At 40.4% G+C, this 17,557-nt stretch overlaps 1 protein-coding gene across 2 annotated transcripts in view; it reads right to left on the bottom strand.

Annotated features, from left to right (window-relative positions):
* The window catches only part of ALKAL1 (ALK and LTK ligand 1), a 101,149-nt gene that overhangs the window by 12,539 nt on the left and 71,053 nt on the right, over positions 1-17,557 (bottom strand). The gene's annotated exons all lie outside the window — the stretch shown is intronic.

The following is a 17,557-nucleotide window of genomic DNA, read 5'->3' on the forward strand; positions in this document are numbered from 1 at the left end:
TATTGAGGGCAGTGACTGGCAGTGACAGAAAATTGCGTAATACACGGGCTCTGTCCAACTGTGTGATATGCGGTAGCTTGCAAGCAATCAATTACATTTCCTTACGCAGTTCCACTCACATTAGTGTGACGGAATTGCGTAATTCGTGAGCATAAAATAGAATGCAGCATGCTTCATTCTGCCGCTTATATACACGAGATAGAGCCATTGTTCTCTAGTCTCGCGTACATACTTGCAGCCCATACGCAATTACATTGCATATGGGCTGCGGGCATACACGCCATTGCTAAGCGACGGCGCGGGAAATATAAAAAAAAACAGGTGTACTGCGCATGACAGCCTCCGTGAGTACACGGTCATGTGTAGTACAATTTCACCGCCATATACTGCCATACACAGGGTTGCAGTTAGGTTCACAGCTGTAAAATGCTGCCGGAACCCCGCTGCATTTTACGCTTATGCCCGCGTGAACCTGGCCTAATGTGCATCAAAAATGGACATGCAGTGATTTAGGATGGCAGCTGTTTTTTTTTGTTGCTTTTTTTAGGTCTCCATATATTTATAGAAATAAAAGGTCTGATTTTGGAAACCTTGTGAATTCGCCGGCAGTAATGCATATCATTGATTCAATGTTTTAAAATAAAAGTGTCTCATCGTGTTCCAGGATTGAACGTTCATAGTGTGACCTATTATTATGGTGTATTTTTAGTATATCACATGCTGTTGAACCTCATAAATAGAATTTTTAAAACATGAATTTTACTATAGTTCTCTATTCAAAAGGCAAGACTATCTGTGAATAGTTACCACAAATGTTCTGAATGCAGATACTGTAGTTGGGAAAGAGGAAGAATCCCACAGCTATGCCTACATTTTGGGACAGGAGAACTTAGTGCTTGTTCAGCCTAAATTGTATTCACAGGTGCTACACCCTTGTGCTATATACTCCATTGCTTCTAGCTACAATTCAAATACTTAATAAATATTAATGGAGTTGTCCAGGATTATAATAAAGGTCTACATTCACTGCCAAAACAGAGCCACTCTATTACATGGGCTGTGTCGGTATTAGTATAGTATGGGTTGGCCGGGCTCAACTACAGGTAACGCCCAGGTCATGCCTAAAGCTGCCAAAAGCTTCCGCACACACACCTTCACAGATTCCTGAGTGATCACAGCCCCAAGAATCCGTCCCACATGTTGGCTCACCTTACAGTGTAAGGCGGCACCTACCTGATCAACCTCATCACTGCAGCCGGGGAGCAAGCAGTGGGACAAGTGGTGGCGGCTCTGGGCAGCACAGCGCCCGCTCAGGTGGGCACAGGTAGTAAAGTCACAGACAGGAGATCACTAGGGTTGGTGACAGCAGGTGGTATAGGCAGACAGCACGGTGAGGAGGGCTGACACTCTTGTACAGGTTGGGATGCAGAGGGCTGACACTCCAGAAACAGTTGGGAGGAGGAGGGCTGACACTCCGGTACAGGTCGAGATGCGGAGGGCTGACACTCCAGAACCGGTCGGGATGAGGAGGGCTAACACTCTGGCACCAGTCGGTCGGGATGAGTGTTTGGGAGCTTCCTGGCTATAGTAATGCCAGAGCTGAGAGCCACCTACTAGTACTGAGCGGTACTAGTGTAGTATGTCTCCCCCATTTTGGCAGCTTTGGGCATGACCTGGGCATTACCTGTAGGTGAGCCCAGCCAACCCATACTTCAGTGGAGACATACTACACTAATACCGGCGGTGTCTGGTATTACAGCTCAGTCCCAGTCTTAAAGGAAACTTGTCTTTACCTTTGCACCCCTTAGACTATGTCATAAAGCCCTAAAAAATATTGTTATTTGTGGGGTTCAAAGGTGACAACAGGTTCTCTATAAAGGAGTACTCCTGGGAAACTTTTTATTATTTCCTAGGGTGTAGTCATCACAAAAGTGCATACTAGGACAGTTTATCTACTTAATGATTGCTTTAGTCATGAGATACCTGCTCCATTCCACTTCCCTTTTGTCCCATGCAACCTGCACTGTGACTAGTAGAATCCTACCGCAGACCGCAACTCACTTGCTCTAGTTATTCCTATGAGACTTACCTTGTGGCTCTCATAAGAGTGAATATAGAAAACTAATTCCACTTCAGACAGCAGACGCTGTAGGATTCAACTAATCACAGGACAGGTCACAAGACACAACAGGTGACTGGAACAACATGACTATCTCATGAATAAAGCTATTGGTAAGTATATTAACTTCCCTAATATGCACTTTCTACAGAGTCCTCGGTAAAATGGTGTTGAGCAGAAATATAACGCAGTCCATGGAGAAGAGTGATATTGTTTATGCAAATAATGCACACCCTTTACTATAATCTTGGACGACTCTTTAACATAAATGTATTTTTATATTAAGATAATTTGGGGATTTGGAGCTTTTCCAGTATTTTACCATATCTGCTACAGAATATCCTTATATACAAATTATATTTTTTTTATCATTTAGATAGAGTTTTCACATTTAGTGAAACTAGGAAAACTCTTTGGATGTGATGTTTATCATTTACATAAGCACAATGTTTCAAGGGTTTTGAAACTATACATTATATCCTGTATATCAACAGCATAGTAACAGAGACTGTTGAGGAACTGATCGTAAGTGAGCACCAACACTATTGGGATCCATTAAGCCAAATATTTAAGCAAGATTAGATACTGCAAAGACGTTTTTCAATGCATAACAGTGTAATATGCAACAAGCCACTGTGAGGTCCTATGATTCTGTGATTCCAATAGTAGTGTCACAATAAAGGGTTAATTAATTAACTCGAAGTTACAGCATCAGATTGACATTCACAGTGATCAATGGTAGTAAATTCACCACTACGGTCAAGTGGGGCTCATCGAAAGGTTTTTCAGATCCGCAATATATACTTCAGAAGAATCCACAGCATGAAGTGGTTTAAACCCCATTTACATGCAATGATTATCGCTCAAAATTCGCTCAAACAATGGCTTTTGAGTGATAATCATTGCATGTAAATGCTACCATCGTTTGCTTTTCATCCAAAGATTTTTAGTTGAGTTTAAAATCCATTGTTCGGACTGAGAGCTGATAGCAGGGACCACGCGCTGTGATTCTCCACGGGAGCGCTGATAATATTGTTTTCAGCTGCAGTCTCATGATAGAACAAAGGGGATGTATGCAGAAAACAGACCACCCGCTGTTCTCTACATACAACTCAGGGAGGCTCATTTACATGCAAATGAAGCTAATAAGCTGCTAATGGGCATTAGTGCTTATTAGCAGCTTTTGCAAAATGATCGTTCAAACTGTCAGTCATCCTATCTTTGGAACATTTGAGTGATCATCTTTGCGTGTAAATGGGGCTTTAGATGCAAGTGGTTTTACTGTGTTACAGACATCATTAATTCTATTATAGGTGATGCAATGTGATACTCTATTGTTTTGCCCCTCCTAGGCATTGGTCACCTCAGAAGCAGGAGAACAATTCTGCAAAGAAGGAAAAACAGCTGCTAGAAGTCAGTGTAATGTCTGCAGTCTGATTCTACACTGTACTGCTTGCCTTCTCCTGTAATTGCATTAATCATGTGATACAACAATAGAAAAAAAACCTTTGCGCTCACAGTGGTATCACAGTAATGGGATAATGTACACAGTAATGTCATAGCACAAAGATGCCATCACAGAAAATGGATAATCTCAGTGAAAACAAAGCACAAGAATTATGTGATATCACAGTTCTGGGATAATGTACAAAGTAATATTACAGCATAAGAAAAATGTACATGTTAAAGGATGTTGTCCAGCTCTAAACTATTGATGGCCTATTAGCATGGTAATCCATCAATAATAAATCAACAGGGGTCTGCCACCCAGGACAATCCTCGCCGATAAGCTGTTTGGTGGGCCTGTGCAACGTGTTTCATCACCAGTAATACGACTTTCTCAAGCACACTAGAGATGTGGAGTCACTTTGTATGGCCCCCAGATACTGGAGTGAGATTGTGACAATTTTAGCAACATTTTAAAAAGTTGCATGTCTTAAGTGTCTCTCTCTTCTCCTTATGAAGAGCACCTAGACAGTGAGTGGGGAGACTCAAAAGGCCATTCTCTGGGTAATATGCAAATAAGGGAAATGCAATAATTCCCTTATATAATGCTTTTAATTCCCAGTCATTGTTGCAAGGCTTGTATAAAGAGTCTAACTTTGGCTTCAAGGAATGCTGCCTTCCAATAAGTGGCACTGTGGAGATATTATTCCAACTCCCCTATTTGCATATTAGTCAGAGGAACATGAATGGGCTTTTGAGTCGCCTCACTTACCATCTAGGTGCTCTCTCTAAGGAGGAAAGATAGCGTTTCTGACCCCCCATCCCAGGCCTCTCACTAGCAAAGCCAGACTCCTATTGTACAATGATGAAGGACAAATACCTTGAAACAGCTGTCTGTGCATGGAGTCAGACTTTACTTTTAATTCCCAGTCATTGTTTCAAAGCTTGTATAAAGAGTCTAACTTTGGCTTGAAGGAATGCTGCCTTCCAAAAGGTGGCACTGTGGAGATATTATTCCATCTCTCTTATTTGCATAAATGTCTCTAAAAACTCACTCCAATCATTGTAGACACATTGAAAAAGTGAAGTAGGAGATAAGACATCTTTTTTTTTTCTTTTTGGCACAAATCAATAGCAAATGTTTCAAAATTGATTTTTACCAAAGATGCTGCAATTTACACTAGAATTCTAGCAAAGCACTAGTGATAAAATATTGTGCTCCAATGTACATAAAGTCATTGATGGTTAGGTAGAAGGTTTAAATATGGATTTAGGTCCAACGAGATCCAAGTTAAAGTAAACTTCACATATTCAGTATATACCCTATAATAGAATTCTGAAGTTGAAGAGAATGTCTCTATCCGGAGGCATAACTTGAAGCTTCTGGGCCCCAATGCGCAATCTGTAACAGGGCCCCCAACTATAATAGTTTATTCATAGCACTGGGCTCCCCATATGGAGAAGAGAGGACTTATGGGCCCCTAAGGCTCCTGGGCCCGAGTGCAACCACGTCCCATGCATCCCCTATGGTTATGCCCCTGACACTGTTGTATTGTATGTACATTGCTGGGGTCCTTTCAAAATACAAAAGATGAAAAGTCAGCTCGCCCATTTTCTAATGACACATACAGTAGCTGAAGATGCTTCAGAAGTGCACAGATACCAAGTGGACTACTAGATCAGGAACAACTCTAAATGTATAGCATAAAAATTCAGCCTTTCCTTAAAAAATATTGTTTTTTAATTTAATCCATAAAATCAGTCAGATGGCCCATAGAACGTGATGCCTTGTTATGTGTGTCATGTGACTTATTTTATAGATTAAATTGCTAAAGAAGATTTTTTTCAGGTAGATGATGGATTTTTATGCTATACATTTGGAGTTGTTCTTTCACAACAGCCTGCATTTCATGCCTAAAGTACACCCATGTCATAATGGTAATAATAAAATAACAAAATAAAATACTAGACATTAAAAATTATTAGGAAAACAATCTTTCGTCTTTTTGTTGTATGGTCTTATGTGTTATAAGGGAAGTGTTGGTTTTATATGTTCCTTTTTCATTATGATAATCCTGATTTGACCTAGTTTTAATCCTGAAAAAGGATTAGGACAGAGAGATCTGTTTTCATTTTACTATATAATACATACCTATGTGTATGTGTACCTGTTCTTGCTTTAGACCTGCTTTATAACTTAATAGATAGCCGTTGACTGAGTATTCATCTCTCCGTTTTAATTAACTTTTTTAAAGTAATGATAAATTATTTTTGTTCTGGTCAGTTTTTATTTTGTCATGCCATCCGTATAAAAAATGAAAAATTGCCCTTTACACCTGTAGAAACATCTACCGTGTTTCCCCGAAAATAAGACAGTGTCTTATATTAATTTTTGTTCAAAAAGGTTTTAACTTTTTTTACATGTATAGCTGCCTGGACACTATTTAAATTGACTTTTTTAATTAAAGGGGTTGTCTCGCGGCAGCAAGTGGGGTTATACACTTCTGTATGGCCATATTAATGCACTTTGTAATATACATCGTGCATTAAATATGAGCCATACAGAAGTTATTCACTTACCTGCTCCGCTGCTAGCGTCCCCGTCGCCATGGATCCGTGTAATTCTGATGTCTTCTGGCGTTTTTAGACGCGCTTGCGCAGTCCGTGCTTTTGGCTGGTGAATGGGGCCACTCGTGCCGGAGAGCTGGTCACCGCGTCGTCATCGTAGCTCCGCCCCGTCACGTGTGTCGATTCCAGCCAATCAGGAGGCTGGAATCGGCAATGGAACGCACAGAGTCCATGGTGCACCATGGGAGAAAACCTGCAGTGCACCATGGGAGAAAACCGCAGTGCATCCCTGGGAAAGGACCGGCGGCCATCTTTGGGAGAAGATTTTTATAACTCCATATTTCGTCGGATCGATGAGTAGCAAGCGGTTTAAAAACCGCTTTAAATTGCTATTTTATGCCAGGGGGGTGACAGGGGGAATGGGGTAATGTAAAATTTTGATGTTTGCCGCGAGACAACCCCTTTAACTGTTAGCAGGGCCTAATTTTGGAGTAGGGCTTATATTTCAAGCATCCTCAAAAAGCCTGAAAAATCATTTTGCATCCTCAAAAATTCTGGAAAATCATGCTATGTCTTATTTTCAAGGTATCTCTTATGTTCAGGGAAACAGGGTAGTAGACAAGCAATTACATGATAGACAAGTACAAGTACCATCTTGTTTTACTGCTTGTAGTAAAATGGAAACATTAAAATGATAAGGCCTGGTTATATGGCAAGGGCTTTTACTGGCTATCTCAAACTTATGGCTTGTATGACCCAACTCTAAAGAATCACTCTTGACTCTTCTGCTATAAAAATGAATGTCTGGTGGATTATTACACTAAAATTAGATGTGGACTTTGTGGTGGTAGTTGCTTTTTAAGGACTATAACTGCTCACAAGTCACCATAGTATACAACAGGCTAGCAAAATCTTCAGCGGGGAGCAAATCGCATCACAACTACTGGATCACCACAAATAGATGAATTTAGCATGTACATCTGCATATAAGGTTTTCTGTACACAGCTGTAAATTACGAGCCGTAGAGATCCTTATGGAGCAAATTAAATTGCCCTATAAGAGACATAATCTTTCCTACATCCAATGCCCAAAGCGGTGCTGTATAGAGGCATTATAAGGGTATAGTACATTAATACATGCTTGTGGATTTGATGTTGCAGATCTGGACCAAAAATACCAAGAATACTCACCTTTTGCATCTTCTCCCTGCTTTGTAGTGTCCTGCTTGCTCCCCCTATGGGCTCTCTTAGCCTCCAGTGATACGTCTCGACCAATGGGACTGGATGCAGTGGTCACATGTCTATACAACATATCACTTTTGGAAGCCAGGATGTATCGACCAGCACAAAGGCAGACAAAAGATGCAGAAGTTGAGTATTGGAGTATTTGTGTCCCTATCTGCTGATTTTGCTGTGGATCCTTGGATAATAAACTGCAAAATGCAGAACAAATTGAATTTCTTGCAGATTCCAGTTTTTCTATTGAACTCAATTGGGAAAATCTGAAACAAATCTGCAAGCAATCGGCAAATATAATGTAGTTGCAGTTTTTATCCATAGCATGTGGATGAGACTTCCTAAATCTTATCCACTTTGCTGCTACTGCAAGTTTTCCATACACAAACCAATGGGGGAAATATGCAATGTAGATGTATCTGCTACATCTGAATATACCGTGAGATGGCACATGCAGTACTAACCCGTAGGGTATCTATGGGCTGTGTGCAGCCTCCATGCCCACAGCTCAGAAATTGTGAAATTGTCTGGGTATAATTGCAATGAAATGGAATCATTTTGCTAGTGTTTGGAAGTGTGCTTTTCCAAACATGCTTTCTTTATTTAATTACTTTTGGGATTCTGTAATTTTAATTCATTTAAATGTTTCCTTCCTCGCAGGAAACAAATTGTTATAGATTTCTTTGTAGCTCTCTGTGACACATCTTTGGAGTTCCATCTTAATGCAATAGCTTTGTTCCAAACAATTTATCTTCATCTATTTATTTCTTGTCTAGTCTGACAAGCCATTTGTGTTAGAATTAAAGGAGGATTACTCAGCCAATGACAAATCGGAAGCAGCCACAGTCTGGTGTTTGTATGACAAGCAAAAAACTGTTTCTGATGCACCAATTAGTAGATTTCTAAATCTGAGTGAGTTGTGACTTTAATGATAATTAGAGATGAGCAGGTATACTCATTAAGGCTAACTACTCGCGCGAGTAGTGCCTTAGCCGAGTATCTCCCCGCTCGTCTCTAAAGATTCAAGGGCTGGCGGGGGGCGGGGTGCGGCGGGGGAGAGCGGGGTGGAACGGAGGGGAGATCTCCCTCTCCCTCTCTCCCGCTCGCTCCCCCCCCCCCCCCCCCGCTCCCCGCCGCAACTCACCTGTCACCCGTCGGCCCCCGAATCTTTAGAGACGAGCGGGGAGATACTCGGCTAAGGCACTACTCGCTCGAGTAATATGTCTTAGCGAGTATACTCGCTCATCTCTAGTGATAATGTTTTACCATTTACGTATTATCCATAAGAAGCCTTTCATACAGGACTGAATATTCCGCAATAGCATTATGGAATAGGTCATTTTGTGGAATATTCAGAACCAAAATCTGCACTGCGGATGTGCGAATTTTGATGCAGAACTGAAAATTCTTCCGGCAATTCTCATCACAATCCGCAGTTAGCAGTGCAGATTTTGGTGGGGAATTCAGGGGCACCGTATTCTGTCCTGTGTGGAAGGTCCCTAAGGGAAACCAGCAAAAAACAATCTTTTATTGTGTCAACGATCTTGGGTCACAGTGCGAGGCGAACTTCACACAAGCAATGCGTTTTCACGCTCGCAGCTGAAAATCACATTACTAGGAAAATCACATTACTAGGAAAAAGCCGCAATCAAATTGCAGCAAAAATTCGCATTTCCTCATCCATTTACACTGGCGGCTGCAGCGTATTAGCGTATTTATATGCCGCAGCCAGGAAATCCCTCAGTCAGCATAAGTCTTTGGAATACCTTTGAATATCTAAATAGAGCCAGCTGTAACCCTTTTGAGTGCTGGATGCTGCTAAACTCCTTCCACCTTCTTTTTTTTTACAGCTCCCATAGAAGTCAATGGGAACCTCAAGTGTATCTCAGCCAAAAGATAGGGCAAGACCTATTTTTTCCGGGAGCGTATAAAATCAGTAACCATATAAATTAGCCGTGTAAAAATGCTTGTGTGAATAAGGCCTGAAGATGTGCTTTATTTAAGGATAAGCGTGTAAGACTATGGGCTTATTTATACGCTTCCATCTAAGTAGTTCCCCCCTTCCCTCCCCCTCACGGCTCTCTGCCTCTCTCCTCCACTCCCATTGCTGGCTATGGACAAGGGGCAGGAGCTTAACTCCGCCCCGTACTGCACAATCCCATTGCAAACCGCTCAGAGGGGAGGAGAGAAGCTGGTAAGGGGGAGGGAAAGGTGGACTGCTCAGATGGAAGCGTATATCAGCCGGCCGTGAAAACGCCGGCCAATATACACTCGTGTAAATAAGCCCTACAGCTGTATATTCAGTTTACATTCGTTTCAAAGAAACTGCCTCATTAAAGCACTCAAGGACCAAGGTGTTTTGGGCCTAAAGGATTTTACACATGTGATAGTTTTATGAAAATATTTTTTTTTTCTTCATTTATCAAAACTATTTTTGCTGTGTTTTCTTTTCATGACATATTGTGCTATATTTTATATCTCTTTTTAATGATTTTTTTCCCATTATTTTATTAGCGGTAATATGTTCAAAAAGCTAAAGAAAAAAGCTTTTTTTAAATTGATAGTTTTAGCATTTTTTAAATTAGTATATTTATCCTAAAATAAAGTAAAAGAACGGGTTCGCCATTTTGTTTTGGACATAATTTATATAGTCTTGAATTACAGGGCCAAAAGTACCTCTGCAGTTGCACTTGGGGTCGGGTAATCCAATACCACAGGTTGGATACTGGGGGCAATAAAAAATCTTTGCATTAGGATTTCAAAGTACAAAAATGTAGATACCAGGCAGCATCAAAAAGTGGTGCAGGTTAAAACTCAACCATATCTGGAAGAGTTACTTTATTGTATAGAACCTCAGCATAAGGAAGCAGAAACGTTTCAACCCACAGCAACAATTGGGTCTTTGTCAAGCTACACCACTACTAAATAGGCATTGCATCAGGATTTAGTTTACTAAGTAGGTCAGCATTAACACTTCAAACTGGGGACACCTTTCATTGGGAAACCAGAAGCAATTCTACCATCAAGTCCCGTTAGTGACCTAATCTTGATGGAATAGCACCCCGAAAGGGGAATTCTAGAACCAGTGTCTAATACATATTGAGACCCCTAAACTATTGAAGGGGATCTTCTAGCAGCTATTGCAACTAAAAGCCTATGTATTTAGTGGGGCACGACATGGAATGAGTGTGCCCACATAAAATACAATTACAGCCGTTAGGAGTGTCTCCGTCTACCTCGACACATTATTGTTGAGGACACTGGTTGGATACCGTATCCTGGCTGTTGCAATTCTTATTTTTTCTTACGGACTAGGACCCATCCGTAATTATTTTCAGATACACTTTGATAGGTGTACTTTTTCGGCTCTGCAGTTTCAGGGTCTACATGACTGTAGATACCGAAAAAGGAGTATTTTAGTGTTTTCATCACTAATTTTCTTTAATTTATGTTTGTTTCTTTTTGAAGCTTACCAGTTTTAACATAAGTAAAATAAAAATGACGTTTTAGGAGTCAATTCAGTGAAAGGTATGAGAATACATCTGATTCCTCCACCCCATTGATTCTCTACTATATATAACTGAATCATACTCCAGTTCTTTAGATAAGGTTCACATAAACTACTAATATAAAACAATGGCAAGGAAGAATGCAAAATAAAATCCCTGGAAGTATCATACACAGAAATATGCCAGGCATGATTCAAACATTATTCTACAGGGTGATAGGTGAAATTGTACACAGAATTGAAATTCAACTCAAGTTCACTAAATCAAAAACTATCTTTACAGGAACGTCTTAACCCCATAAATTTAAACTCACATGTAACATTGAAATACATTCCAGGTCTCGAAATCTTTTTGAACCGAGGACTTAGAAATAAAAAAGACATTTTAATGATGGATATGCTGTATGCCACAAATGTATGGACAAGAGACTTAGACGGCCTATAATTTAGATGATTCGCTTAGGTGTGGGTGAATGCAATAGAAACTAACACATGAAACCAAGTATGTGTCTGGTTTCCGTCAGATACACCTTGTAGAACTTGACCTGGCTCTCCAATGGTGGTCATGTTGCCTCCCTACAAAGCTGTTAGGCTTTTAGACAGTTACTTATTGCTCCTCTCTCCCACAGCATGTAGTTCTATAAATTTCCAGGCACATTAGCAACTCTTTGACACCAGCTGGTATCAGGGTGTTTGTGCAAGCTCCTGAAGTAGGGAGGATTACATGTAAGGAACCGAAAATAAGTGACTGCACAGAGTGGTCTGAAAAAGACTATTTGGAGTCTGGGATAAATTTATTTTGGGGTCTGAATTTATTTTTGTGTCTGGTCTAGGGATTGTATTCATTTTGATATCTGGAATAGACTGTGAACAAATATTGTGTTGTGCTTGAAGGTCTGTATTTATTTGGAGTTGGTGGAGCTACTCCATGGAAGGATGTATAAAGTTCATTGATGAATAGTGGTACAAGTGTAGTGGAGGTGCTACCAGCCAGACGTGCACCTGTACAAGACAGGTCAAGAAGTACACAGTGGGAGTGAGAGAAAAATGGCCCAAGGTGCAACGACTCCAAAAAAAGGGTGATGATGGTAAGATATAAAGATTTTATTATAAGGAGGAGTGAAACCAGCAGAGCAACCACGTTTCGAGGGAAAACCTCTTCTTCAGTAATTGCTGGGACATGCTGGATGGCTACTGTAAGTATTTAGGTTGCCATGCCAGCATGGCCAATAGGTAAACTACAGGGAGAGGACCATGCTGCAGGTGTAGCTTCTGTTGTCTGAAGTGTAGATAGGTATAAGCCAGCTACCTAAAGCATGCAGGGATTGAACCCGCAACCTTCAGGTCGTGAGTGAGAGCTTAGGACTCCATTCTGAAAAATAGCATTGATCCATCCTCACCTGGTGTCCAAAGGAGCAGCTCATCATGGCACTGGTAAAGGCCAGTACAGAAGATGCTTAATTTACCATAGAGAGACATGACTAGACAGCCAACCAGTGCATGCATTTCAGTAATACAGGTGTTTTACCCCTGAAATTTCAATGCTGATTGGCTGGATTTTCCAGCAAAGTACATGTGCCACAGATCCAGGCTGTCTGAGGCATTGCATGTGGAATCTGGTTTCAAGTTACAATAGCCTGGGATAGACTTCTGTATGCTGAGAATATTGTGTCTTGAGGCCATTGTAACTTGAGAGATTACTTTATATCTCTGACACAAGGTATATATCTCTGAGGCACAGTATATATCTCTAGAGCACAGCTTTGGTAATACTGTACCTTTCTATGGCACAGTAGCAGTTGTAGATGCATTACTGAAGTAGCTGCGGAGAAGTCATCCTTGAGTCACTGAATTTAAAGGGGTTTTCCAGGGAGCATACTGCTAATGACCTTTCCTCAGGTCATTGAAATCAACACAAGCTGTGCCTGCGGTTACACGCGACGACCACTACAGAGAGATCATTGTGGAGACTTCCGCTGTTCTGCTCTGACCTCTGTGTATTTGCGGTGCTCATAGCAGCTGAATGGTCAGGGTGCCGAGCAACAGACCCCAGACGATCAGCTATTGATGACTTATGCTGAGGATAGGTCATCAGTAATATTCTCCCTGGAGAACCCCTTTAATTGTTTATTATGCCTCTGACTATATCTGATTCATACTAGATTCACCTGTATTATTAAAAAAAAAACCATAGGTGGTTGATTTGAACCTGAACACATAGGAAGAACTCTACTACTAAATGGGCATTATTGTATCAACAAACTCTGCATAACGCAATAGTACAATTAAAGAAAAATACCTCTTTCTTCACTTATCAGCCACTTCTTCTCCTCCCCCTGCCTCCTATACTGATCATTCACTCTCAGTTCACAGCTATAATCCTTTTTGAGATAGCAAAGATAAAACCGATTATCAGCTTACTGAGGGATCAAGTTACCACCGCTGCCCGTAGAAGTCTATGGAGAGAGGAGGAGAAGAAGGGAGGAGCTGGAGAGCGATGATCGTTGAGCGATGATCGCTCAAAAATCGCTAAAAAGCGACCGTTTGAGCGATAATCGTTGCGTCTAAACGTGTGGCCATCGTGCACTTTTCGTGCACTGCTAGATGATCGTTAAATTCAGGTGCCAAGTTTCCTTTAAAGTTGTTTTCTGGAATTGAACCTGAATGAATCCCTTTTGCAAGATCCCCATCTCTCTCTTAAACAATGCACAACTCCATTCTTCATAAATTCAATCTAATGAATGATTAGAGAAAGCCCAATTACTAGTACTGTGTTAAGGCCCATTTAGACACAAAGATTATCGCTCAAGATCCGCTCAGTCGTCTTTTGAGCAATAATCGCTGAGTGTAAAAGCACGCCCAGCATGTACTTTTCGTTTCCTATTCATTCATCGTTCGGTCCACTTAAAATCCATTGTTCGGCAGATCGCTGTTGATTTGGTTTAACCCCTTAGTGACGAAGCCTGTTTGCGCCTTAGTGACGGCGCCAAATTTTGGAACTCTGACATGTGTCACTTAACATATCATAATATTGTAAAGGTTTTGCATATCCAAGTGATTCTGACATTGTTTTTTCGCCACATATTGTACTTCATTTAGGTGGTAAAAAGAGACCGATATAATTTGTGTATATATTAATTAAAAGTGCCAATATTGGGAAAATGTTGAAAAAATTGTCATTTTTTCACATTTTCAACTGTAATATCTCAAATATGTGCAAACATACTGTACAAATTTTTGCTAAGATATATATTTCCATCTGTTCACTTTATTCTGAATGCATGTTTGAAAAACTTTTGGTTTTTTTTTAACCATTTAGGAGACGTACAAATTTAACATTACTTTTCAGCATTTTGAGAAACACTTTGTTTTCCTGCACCAAGCCAAGATTGCAAAGACTCATAGGTGTCAGAATGATAGACACCCCTACAAATGACCCAATTTTAAAAACTACACCCCTTAATATATTCACTGAGGGGTGTCATGAGTATTTTGTCCCCATAGGTTTTTTTCAGTAATTAATGCAATTTAGAAGAGAAAAAATAAAATTTCATATTTTTACAAATATGTCATTTTAAAGACATATTTTTTTTCTATAGTGCACAAGAAACTGAGGATTGACACCCCAAAATTGATACCCCTGTTTGTCCTGTGTTCAGAAATATACCCATTGTGGCCCTAATATTATGTCTGGATGCACAACGGGACCCAAAATGAAAGGAGTAGTCGGTGCCTTTCAGAACAGAAATTTTGCTTGAAGGCCTTTTAGGCCCCATAACACACTTGTAGAGCTCTTGAGTGACCAAAACCATAAAAAAAAACCACACAAATGACCCCATTTTGAAAACTAGACCCCTTAACGAATTTATCTAGGGGTATACTGCCCATTTTGACCCCACAATTTTTGAATGAATTCAACCAAAGCAGAAGTAAAAAATTGTGATTTTCGTTTTTTTGACAATTCTGACAATTTAAAAACAGCTTTTTTTAACAGCACACTTATGAATGAAGACTTGCACCCCCAAATGGATACCCCTGTTTGTCCCGTGTTCAGAGACATACCCATTATGGCCCTAATCTTATTTCTGGATGCACAACGGGGCCCAAAATGAAAGGAGTAGTCGGTGGCTTTCAGAACAGAAATTTTGCTTGAAGGCCTTTTATGCCCCAAAGCACACTTGTAGAGCCTTTGAGTGGCCAAAACCATAGAGAACCATGACAAATGACCCCATTTTGAAAACTAGACCCCGGACCGATTTTATCTAGGGGTTTACTGCCCATTTCGACCCTACAGTTTTTGAATGAATTCAAGCAAAGCAGAAGGAAAAAAATAATAAGTTTTGTTTTTTTAGCAATTCTGTCATTTTAAAAACAGCTTTTTTTGTACAGCACACACATGAATGAAGACTTGCACCCCAAAATGGATACCTCTGTTTTTCTCGTGTTCAGAGACATACCCATTGTGGCCCTAATCTTATGTCTGAATGCACAATGGGGCTCAAAATGAAAGGAGTAATCGGTGGCTTTCAGAACCGACATTTTGCATGAAGGTGATTTAGGCCCCATTGCCCACTTGTAAAGCCCTTGAGTGGCCAAAACCGTAGAGAACCCCCACAAATGATCCAATTTTAAAAAATAGACCCCTTATCGAATTTATCTAGGGGTCTACTGAGAATTTTCACACTACAGTTTTTGAATTAATCTAAGCAAAGCAGTAGAAAAAAATTACAATTTTCATTTTTTTGGCAATTGTGTCAATTTAAAAACTGGGTTTTTTGTACAACACACATATGAATGAAGACTTTCACTCCAAAATGGATACCCCTGTTTGTGCCGTATTCAGAAACATACCCATAGTGGCCCTAATCTACTTACAGGACACATGGCTAGGCCCATAATGGAAGGAACACCCGTTGGATTTTAGGGTACAACTGAATTAATTCCAGGCCCCATTGCCCACTTGTAGAGCCATTGAGCGGCCAAAACGATATAGAACTTCCACAAATGACCCAACTTTAAAAAGTAGACCCCTTTATGAGTTAATCTAGGGGTGTACTGCATATTTTGACCCCACAGTATTAGAATGAAGCAAAGCAGAAGGAAAAAATAACGATTTTCGTTTTTTTGGCAATTTTGACAATTTAAAAATTTTTGTACAGTGTACATAGGAATGAAGACGGTTACCCCAAAATGGATACCCCTGTTTGTCCCGTGTTCAGAAACATACCCATTGTGGCCCTAATCTACTTACAGGACACATGGCTAGGTCTATAATGCAGGGAACACCCGTTGGATTGCAGGGCACAACTAACTGAATTCCATGCCCTTTTGCTCACTTGTGGGGGGGGGGGGGAAATTTACTCCCTAAAAATCCCCCCCCCCCCACACACACACTCTGTGCCCTTTTTGGCCTTCCCCAAATCTTAGATAAAAGTAATAATGTGAACTGTGTGTTTTTTTTGGAAGACACGGGTAATTACGGGGGCCTGGTTGGGATTGGTACATCGGGCAATAAAACTGGGTATCCCCCCTCTTCTCATGCTTTTTGTGGGGTACTACTGACCTCAGTGCCAAGGATGGGGTGTAAGGCTGGGTTCACACTGGGCGGATTTGCTGCGGAAATTCCGTCCGGAATTTCACTGTGGCAAATCCGCCTGCAGCCACTAATCCTGGGCTTAGCCAGCCATTTGGATGAGATTTGTCAGAAATCTCGTCCACAAGGGACGGCAAAGCCGGCATAAGCCGGCGCTGTGGATTCGCCGGCCACAGCATGTTCATTTTTTTTTTCTTCCGCTGTGGCCGCGTTTTCCTCTATGGAAGCCGCAGCGAGGAAGCAAGCGTATTTTTGGGTACATAGACTATATTGTAAAACTTTTATTATTTTTTTTATGATCGTAGGGAGAGAAAACACATTAATTCTGCCATAGATTTATTTTATCTTTTTTAAACGTTAATTGTGCAGCAAAACTGACACAGCACATTTTTTTCTGCGCGTCTGTACGATTACAACGATACCAAAATTCTTATTTTTGGTTTTTTTTCCCACTTTTCTGCAATAAAAACTCTTTTTTTGGAAATCTTTTTTTTTCCTAAATCGCTGCATTCAAAGTCCTAAAACTTTTTATTTTTCTATGTATGGAGCTCTGTGACAGCTTATTTTTTGTGAGATAAGCTGTCATTTTTCTTGGTACCATTTTGGGGTATATACAGCTTTTTTGATCACTTTTATTGCGTTTTTTGTGAAGCATTTAGCATTTTGCCTCAGTTTTTTAGCATCTTTTTAAACGCTTTTTGCAATGCAGGATAAAAAGCATGTTCAACTTATTGTATGCATTGTTACAGACATGACGATATCAAATATGTGGGATTTTTTTTTTGTTATGCTAATATGAGAAAAAGCCCCAAAAAAGGGGTTTTTTTCACATTTTTTTACATTTTTATTATCTTTTTTTTTTTTACACTATTTGTGTCCCTCTGGGGGACTTACACCATACCACTGATTATCGTTTTGATAAGGCATTGCAGGACTTCTCTCCTGCAGTACCGTATCACTTATTACAGCAATCATAGGCAATGGTAATACAGGATGCCTGTAGGTAGCATCCTATTACCATGGCAACCTGCTGGGCTCTCTGCAATTATATCGTGAGAGCCCGGTAACATCACAGAGGGAGCGCGTT

This window comes from Eleutherodactylus coqui, chromosome 9, assembly GCF_035609145.1.
Source record: "Eleutherodactylus coqui strain aEleCoq1 chromosome 9, aEleCoq1.hap1, whole genome shotgun sequence".
Lineage (NCBI taxonomy): Eukaryota > Metazoa > Chordata > Amphibia > Anura > Eleutherodactylidae > Eleutherodactylus > Eleutherodactylus coqui.